Raw genomic sequence first — 9,053 nt, forward strand, 5'->3', positions numbered from 1 at the left:
ATTAATTCATGTTTAATGTTTAATTTATATTATTAAAATTATTAAAAAGTGGCTAATACCTATTCATGACCCCTCTTAGTATTGGTGAATATTCCAACAATTAGTTTCAGAGTAGGTTCTGTAGAAAATCTGTGATAGGTTAACCCGATAATGCAATATAAATCAAAGCAGAATACTATAACCTACTTCTACTATCAATTTTGTGGAAGATTAAAGATCGATCTGAACAATATAACCAGAAGAAGAAGAATCAATGGCACAATACACATGAAAATACTTTGGGGAAAGCCTCAGCTAAAAACCCCACACTATTGTATTATCATACATGGTGGAAATACATAGGAATTATACAAAGCCTTAGCTCTCACAGATAGCTAGCTCTCAGTACAATCCTCATAGATGCTCATAGGCAATCTTGGCTTCTCTCCAGCCTTCCTCTCTGCCCCCCAAGCTCCTATTTCCTTGTGTTGTTCCTTGTGGATGATTAGCATATTACCAAGTGGATGATCAAGCCTTCAAAACTGTGCAATCCTCAAGGATGAATCCTTGACTGCATGCATGAGTTTTCTCCATGAGAAAACACATACAACTAATAGCACACTGTCCTTGAACATTAATCTCAACTGGGTCTTTCTTAGAATAGATATGCATGAGTTTCTGATGAGGGAATCTTCAGTTAACTTGAGTAGCACTAGTTGAGTGCATTAATGCATCAACTGACTGTTAACTCACTATTAGTTCCTCAAATAGTTTGGAACTATTTTAACTGGACTTAACTCAGTAAACTGATTTAATTAATTACAACTAAAATATAACTCAATCTTATCTCCTTAATTTAAGGGATAACTCTTGCATGACTTCAGAAAGACTTCTAACTTGAATTTCTCCAACTAATTAATTTAAAATAAAATAATTAATTATTTCCAAGTAGTTATTCAGACTAAATTCAATTTTAATTCACAATTTAATTCAAGTACAAATTAAATTGGAATATTCTTGTTTCCATATTTCAACACTCCCTGTCAACAAGAAAGAGATTATTTGCCACCCCGATCTTGTCTCTATGGAACTCGAAATTACACTTTGACAATGCCTTTGTCAAAATGTCAGCATCTTGCTCCTTTGTCGAAATATACTGCAACAGCATGATCCTCTCAACCTGTGAAAAGACATGGGCAACAAATCTTGCCTTATGCTTCTCCATACTACCATCAGTAGCTTTCTTTACCTTGTAAAGACAATGGGAACTCAAAACTAACTTGTTATCTAGTCTCAGAACCACATCCCAAACACTTTTACGAACTATGGGGTCATACTCGACCACCATAGCATCAACCCAAATCGGCTGCTGCACTACTTCCTCAAAGGAAGATGGCTCTGTCTCAACAAATTCTCCAACAAGAACCATGTATCCATTATACCTCTCAGGTGACCTCCTATGTCTACACTGAGAAGATGGTGCTCCCACATTCTCTCTCGCATCCTCCAACAATATATCAGCTTCTCTTGTGCGCTTCCATCCATCTCTGGAAGACTCTACTTGAGTGGATGTCTCCACTCCTTGAACTTTTGCATGTGGCTGCTCCACATCAGTCTAAGGCTCCTCCTCCTTAGTAACCAACAGTTTCTCCATAGCCTATAGTTGGAGCTCCCTCTCAAGGGAAACTCGCATTGCCTTCTGCTCATCAAACTTGAGATATCTGTGAACCACTATCCTCCGACTAGTAGGCAAGTACACTCGATAGTTGTGAGGTGTATTAGTGTACCCCACAAATGTCCCCAACTTTGTTGTCATCTAAAGCTTCTTCCGTGCATCCTTTGTCACATGGCAATATACCGATGAGCCAAAGATCCTGAAGTGACCCACATCTGGTCTCTTACCGAAGAAAGCTTTCTCTGGTGTCTTCATCCAAAGTATGTGATGCGGGCTTCTATTCTACAAATAAACCGTTGTGTTGCATGTCTCAGCCCACAAGTGTAGTGGTAGGCCTTGGTCATGCAGCATTGCCTGTGCTGCCCCTACAATAGTTCTGTTCTTCCTCTCAGACACCCCATTCTGCTGTGGGTTATGAGGTGCCATCATCTCTCGTTTAATTCCTTCCGCTACACAGAAGTCATTAAACTATTGAGAGACATATTCTCCACCATTGTCGCTTCTTAAGGCCTTGATCTTCTTCCCTGACTCTTTCTCGACCAAAGCTTTGAACTCACAAAACTTTGTGAAAGTTTGGTCCTTCTTCTACATGAAATAAATCCAACATTTACGATAATAGTCATTAATGAAAATCACAAAATACCTTTGCTTCATTGTGGATTCCATCAAGAATGGTCCACACAAATCAATATGAACTCACTCTAAGATAACCTCTGCTTGACTGTCTCGACCGTGAAAGGAAGACTTGGTGTACTTTCCCAAGGTACAACCTTTGCATGTGTCAACTTGCTCAAGTTTACCTTTTGGAAGTCCTGTAGATATTTTCTACATTATCTTCAAAGCCCCATGAAGCAAATGGCCCAAATGCCTATGCCACAACTCGCCAATGTCTTGGCTTTGCACCAATTCTACTTTCGTACTCAATGCTACACAATCATCTACCTCTAGTTTATAGATATTCTTCATCCAAATCCCTATCCACTTCGTCTGACCTATGGCTATGTGTCTTAGGAACACCTTTCCTTTGCTGAAGACAACATTGTATCCTTTGTCCTCCAACAACGTGATCGATACCAAGTTCTTCTTCAGTCTAGGCACATACATCACATCTATCAAGGTGAGAGGAGCTCCATGCTTCCTCTGAAAAGCAACCATGCCCACTCCTAAAACCCTATACCTTCCATCGTCACCCATCTCTGTGCGCATCTTGAGGTCTTTCTCCTCCAAGGCACTGAATATATTTCTATCACCGATCATGTGGAATGAGGCTCTACTGTCAAGATACCAGACACAACCCATAATCAATGACACCATGCATGCGATGAGGGTAAAGTCCATTTCGAACTGAGAGGTTAATGCCTCACCTTCCGATCCTTCCGAGGATCCCTTCTTGGACTTCTTCGATGGGAAATTAGTTGCATAATGTCCCGTGTTGTGACAATTCAAGCATCTTACTTTAGACATGTCACCCTTCTTCTCTCCATGAGAAGAATTCGATTTGAAATGTGAAGCCTCCCCCTTCCCTTTCCTTGCCTTACTTGATAAGGCCAGATTTTCTTCATAATCATTCTTGGATGAAGAACCATCTCGTGTGCTCCTCCTGATCTCCTCCTGCATAAGATCCAACCACAGTTGTTCCCAATCCGGTGGTTTCTCCCTTCCATTCACAGAGTCCTGGTAGCTATTCCAACTCTTTGGAAGGCCAAGGAGAGTGAGGCTCACCATATCATCATTGGTAGTAGTTATTCCCAAACTGCCAAGCTCATCTCTGCAGGTGGTGAGCTTGTTCAGATATGTGGAAATAGTATCGCCCTTCTCCATCTTGATTCTTCGAAGCTTATCCTTGAGCGCCAATTTCCTATGGTCACTACTGTTCTGGTAGAGGTCCTTCAATGTCTTCCACATTGAAAATGGAGTATCATTCCCATGGAGACTCGAGACAATATGGTATCGAACTCCCTCAAGGATGATTTGTCTCACCTTCACCACACACTTCTTCCACTCAGCCAACTCTTGTGCATTAGTTGAAGCTAGCTTTGGGATTTCTTGATCAATGAATTCCTTCAAGCCATTGCCTTCTAATACAACATCCATTCTATCTTTCCATGCTATGTAATTTGAGCTACCTTCCAAGGAATACTCGAGTCTCAAGCCATAGAACACCATTGGCCAACCTTGAAGTATGATATGAATTTGATTTGCACCTACAACCTTGAACTTCAAACTTCAAATTCTCTTCTCAATATACTATTCACAGCTTCGATACCATGTAGAAAATCTGTGATAGGTTAACTCAATAATGCAATATAAATCAAAGTGGAATACAATAAACTACTTCTACTATCAATTTTGTGGAAGCTTAAAGATCTAGTTGAACAATATAACCAGAAGAACAAGAATCAATGGCCCAATACACATGAAAATACTTTGGGGAAAGCCTCAGCTAAAAACTCCACACTATTGTATTATCATACATGGTGGAAATACATAGGAATTATACAAAGCCTTAGCTCTCACAACTAGCCAGCTCTTAGTACAATCCTCACAGATGCTCATAGGCAATCTTGGCTTCTCTCCAACTTTTCTCTCTACCCTCCAAGCTCCTATTTCCTTGTGTTGTTCCTTGTGGATGATTAGCCTATTACCAAGTGGATGATCAAGCCTTCAAAACTACGCAATCCTCAAGGATGAATCCTTGACTGCATGCATGAGTTGTCTCCATGAGAAAACACATACAACTGATAGTACACTGTCCTTGAACATTAATCTCAACTGGGTCTTTCTCAAAATAGACATGCATGAGTTTCTGATGAGGGAATCTTCAGTTAACTAGAGTAGCACTAGTTGAGTGCATTAATGCATCAACTGACTGTTTTCTCACTATTAGTTCCTCAAACAGTTTGGAACTAATTTAACTGGACTTAACTCAGTAAGCTGAGTTAACTAATTACAACTCAAATATAACTCAATCTTATCCCCTTAATTTAAGGGATAACTCTTGCATGACTTCAGAAAGGCTTCTAACTTGAATTTCTCCAACTAATTAATTTAAAATAAATTAATTAACTATTTCCAAGTAGTTTTTGAGACTAAATTCGATTTTAATTCACAATTTAATTCGAGGACAAATTAAATTGGAATATTCTTGTTGCCATATTTCAACAAGTTCCTTCAATTGCAGCCTAACATATGGAATGTAGATCTCATGAAAACAGAGATGGGAAAGTCAAGGAAGAATGCATCCACATGATCAAAGGAAGTCTATGGTATTGCACTACTTTTAGAATTTGTCACAATCGATGAAGAGAAACATGTTGGTCCATCTTATATGTATCCTTCTCTATTCGTTGGTTGAGCGAATGTTTTCGTATATGTCTTTTGTATATGTTTCAGTATATGTTTTGGTATGTTGTTTTAGTATATGTGCATATGTATGTGGATGTAAATACCACCATGATCTATGTTATAAAGCTCCAATCAGACGTATGGGTGTCAGGTATTTATGGTTGTCATGTTGGTTTGCTTCTCATCGGGTTGATCATTGATAAAGCTCCATGGGAAGTATGTTTTTCTTACAACAACCTTGTGGTTGTAGGTGTCCTTGAACACCAAGGATTGTGTTCCCCCAAGGGGGAGGGTTCTGTAATAGCTGTGGTCAAAAATCCATGTGAAAAATAATAAAGGTAAAATAAGACCTTGGTCATGGGACACGCATTCCAAGCTTAATGTTGGGTAAAAAATATAGTGGTGGGGATCACTTGTGATTAATTAATGGCTAAGGAAATTGGCAAAGGCAATGGAAAAGGCTTTGGAAAGGCATGAGGCATTTATTGGCATTTTATTTATGAAAATAATGGAAATTAGGAGAAAAGGAAATTGAAAGGTCACAGGTTGCATGTGAGGAGGAAAATGAAGGAAAATAATGGAAAATGAATAAAATAGAGGCCTCATTAATAAAAATGCTTCTGAGGATCAGTTCACAGACTTTTTTTCAGTTCAATTTTGGAGCTCTCGCTTTATTCTCTCTCTCATACTCTTGGACACTTAGAGTTTTCTTGGAGCACTCTTGGAGGAGTGTGGAATACTTGGAGTTTTGGAGAAAGAAGGAAAAGGAAGCATAGGAAAGCGCAGAGGACATTGGGATCAGCAACTACAACAGGTTTTTCTTGCAGGTACCGAGTTGCATATATTTTTTCCTCACTACTTTTGGCATTCATGTGGTTATTTGGTTATGATTTTTAATTGGCATGGAGGACTGCCTGGATTGATAGTGGTTTTGCCTAGCCTTTCCATTCCTTGGATAGCCATCGTGTTGCAGGTTTCACTTTTGTTTTCTAGTTGATTTTCTTGTAACTTTGGTTGTGCGTTGAGTTACTACTTCCTGGAAGCCTTGGTTGGACAAATACTCTGGAAGCCCTATAACATCTTGGGTTGAGTTACTATTCCTAGAAGCCTTGGTTGGACAAACTCTCTAGAAGCAATTGGTGGGTTGAGTTACTATTCCTAGAAGCCCTAGTTGGACAAACGCTCTGGAAGCCCTAGTTAGAACAAACACTCTAGAGTCCTGGATAGCTTGGGTAGAGACCAATCTGGTGATGGTTAGTGATTTACAACTGTGAGGTGGAATCAATGGTTGTGGGTTGAGGTGGTTTGGCCTTTGGAAGACCTAGATTGTTTTGATTGATGTGTTTTATGAGATCCCACATTCATGCTTGGAATATGGCATGAGGTTGACTAGATGAAATAAATATTTCGTTCAACCTAGTCTTCAGTCGGGTGGTTCGTCGAAGTCCCATACCCGGTTGGTCTGTGAAATCACCAATAAGATCTATCTTTCTCCTTGGTATTTTTATGGGTAAATATGCTTGTTTATACGTGGCTTATATGGCTATTATACTCTTGATATTTTTTTTCGTTATATGTTGGTTATGAATGAGTTTGATGATAGTGGAAATATATTTCTCTCATCATGTTTTGGTTAATCACTGAATGTGTAATGAATATATGGATTAATAGATGGTAATTCAATTATTTTGATGAGGCACCAATGCTTCTTAGTGATTCTTAGATAAGTATGAGACCCCTATGCTCAGATTTGTTGTTTAAACATGTAGAATTCATATTTGTGACATGTCTCACAAAATGTCTGCCATGGCTAGTAGGGGTCCAGCCAAGTAGTTATTCAAGTAATTACACTTGTATCATTATCCTGTTATTATCTTTAATTTCTGGAAGTGTCATGGATTTATTAGAAGTGACTCGAGCCCTAGGCCTGGAAAAGTGGCACAGAAATCAAAATTGCAGGCACAAAAATGCTTGTGAAAGTCCCCAGTTGCAGGCATACCCATGTTGTGGGAGCGACTGGAGGGTCCCAGTCGCACTCATCCCCATGTCATGGGAGTGACTAGGTGATTAATGATGTAAAAAGTTAGTTTGTCTTAGGGGCTAGTCACCTGGAAGGTTGGCTAGCTCCTGGGGGTTTTGCAATGGGTCTGGAAGGTCTTTGTTGTTATGTTCCATCGATTCCACTTCCTTAATTGACACATATGGAGTTTAATCATATCATAGTAACTCTTCATCAAATGTTTACCTCGGTTGGTTGGTTACTTGGGTGGATGTGGGAGGAGGGTGTTACAAAAGAGGATGATTTCAAGAAGAAGTTTGACTAGTGTGAGTTTGTGAAATACTACGTTAATTATCTTCTAGTGTGAGTTAAATTAGGAATTGAATGAAAAAGTGGATTTAGCCTCCTAAATTTAGGAGGGTCTAGTTAGCTAAGTGTGTTGACTTTTGTTAACTAGAAAAGCTCCAGTTCAAATCCTAGTTTAGAAAACTCACTAACAATAGCCTAATTGAAAAGCTTATAAGGAGATTGAAGGCACATAATTGATCATTCAATTATTGAGCACGATTCTGTGAGCAAGGGAGCTTGTGAGAGGAAAAAGTAAGAGGATTTATCATGTGCGAATTGTTGGAAGAGAATTTCCCTTGGGAAGAAGATCAATATTCTTATAGAGTTGTTTAAAGCCTAGTTCAAGGCTGAGAGATCAGATTGCATTATCTATTGAAACAATTAGATTTTGTAATAGATCTGTAGCCTATTTTTCTTCAATAAAATTCTCAAGCAAGCAAGGGTTTTCCCTATTGGGTTACCTACAAAAATTGTGTTGTTTTTGTGTGAATTTTGTGAAATTATTTCTATTATATTTCATTGTTATTTGGTAGAGAAATTTTGTGTCTGTGTGAAAAGAAAATTTACTTTCAAATTGTTCATAACAGTAGATCAAAATTTCATGGAAGTTCTACATTTTCATAGTGAAAAGGGGGCCAAGTTTGAATTCCATTGTAGGGACTCTACATATGGATGGCTTGATTTCAAGGTTCTTTGTGAGTTCTCAGGTTGGTCAGTGAGTTAGAGGAGGAGGAGGACCCTCGATCACGATCGCGTTGTCTTCCATTTTTTAGGATAGAGTTTTGTCTTCTTTGAAGACAAATTCTTGGAGATAAATTTGTTGGGGACCATAGGAAGGGATCAAAGAAAAAAAGAATGGAGCATTTATCTCCTTATTGATTGATGTTTCAAAAGAAATCTTGGGATGATGCAATGGGCCTAGTCATAAAAATTAGTCCCAAAATTCATGAGAGAGCCACCGCTCAGGTTGGATCTGGTGCAATATATGTTGGGCTAACCTTTTTCCATGCTCCTGGTGTCACCATAGTGGTCAAGGGCCTTCTTTTATAAGGGTTTTTGTAGGACCACCCTCTCTCCAATAATCATGAGTGACAAATAGTTTTGGGGAGCTGTATTCAGTAAAATTCACCCTTACACCAAATTGTAATCGAGCATTCATCTCTTCTGATTTTCTTGGTTCTTATGAGAACCCTCTCAAGGGGGATATTATGTTTTCAAGTGAGAACTATGGATCTGGTCTCCTCCCTTGTAGCCAATATGCAAGAATGAATCGAAATCCCTTATACCTTATGAATATCCTCTATGAGGGTCGACATCTTTAAGACATGAATAGGTTGAGCATGGATAGTAAAGTACATGATAACAAATATAATTTCTATAATGCAAGGTGGAATTTAAGGAAGGAGTGAGCCCTCTTCCTCTCAGTCCAGATATTTTCAATAAGAATTAAATCCAAAGATTTTGAACTAGCCTCCTAAGGATCTCTTAGGGCTAGCCTTCGATGTGTATTAGATCGACAAAATCCCATTCATTGATGTGCCAAAACATCAATCTGACTCTCAGTGTTGACTACATGGAGCATGCTGTAATTTGTCGATTTAATGGATTTTAGTCTTCAGCATCTATACTTTGGGATTGGTGGTTAAGATTTCATCTAAGTACATTGATTTGTTCTTTCTCTCAAAGGAATACTTATAGTATATTTCA

The sequence above is a fragment of the Pinus tabuliformis genome, chromosome 5_2 (assembly GCF_031772625.1).
Source record: "Pinus tabuliformis cultivar Carrire ecotype Pingquan chromosome 5_2, CPIR1, whole genome shotgun sequence".
In the NCBI taxonomy this organism is placed as follows: Eukaryota; Viridiplantae; Streptophyta; class Pinopsida; order Pinales; family Pinaceae; genus Pinus; species Pinus tabuliformis.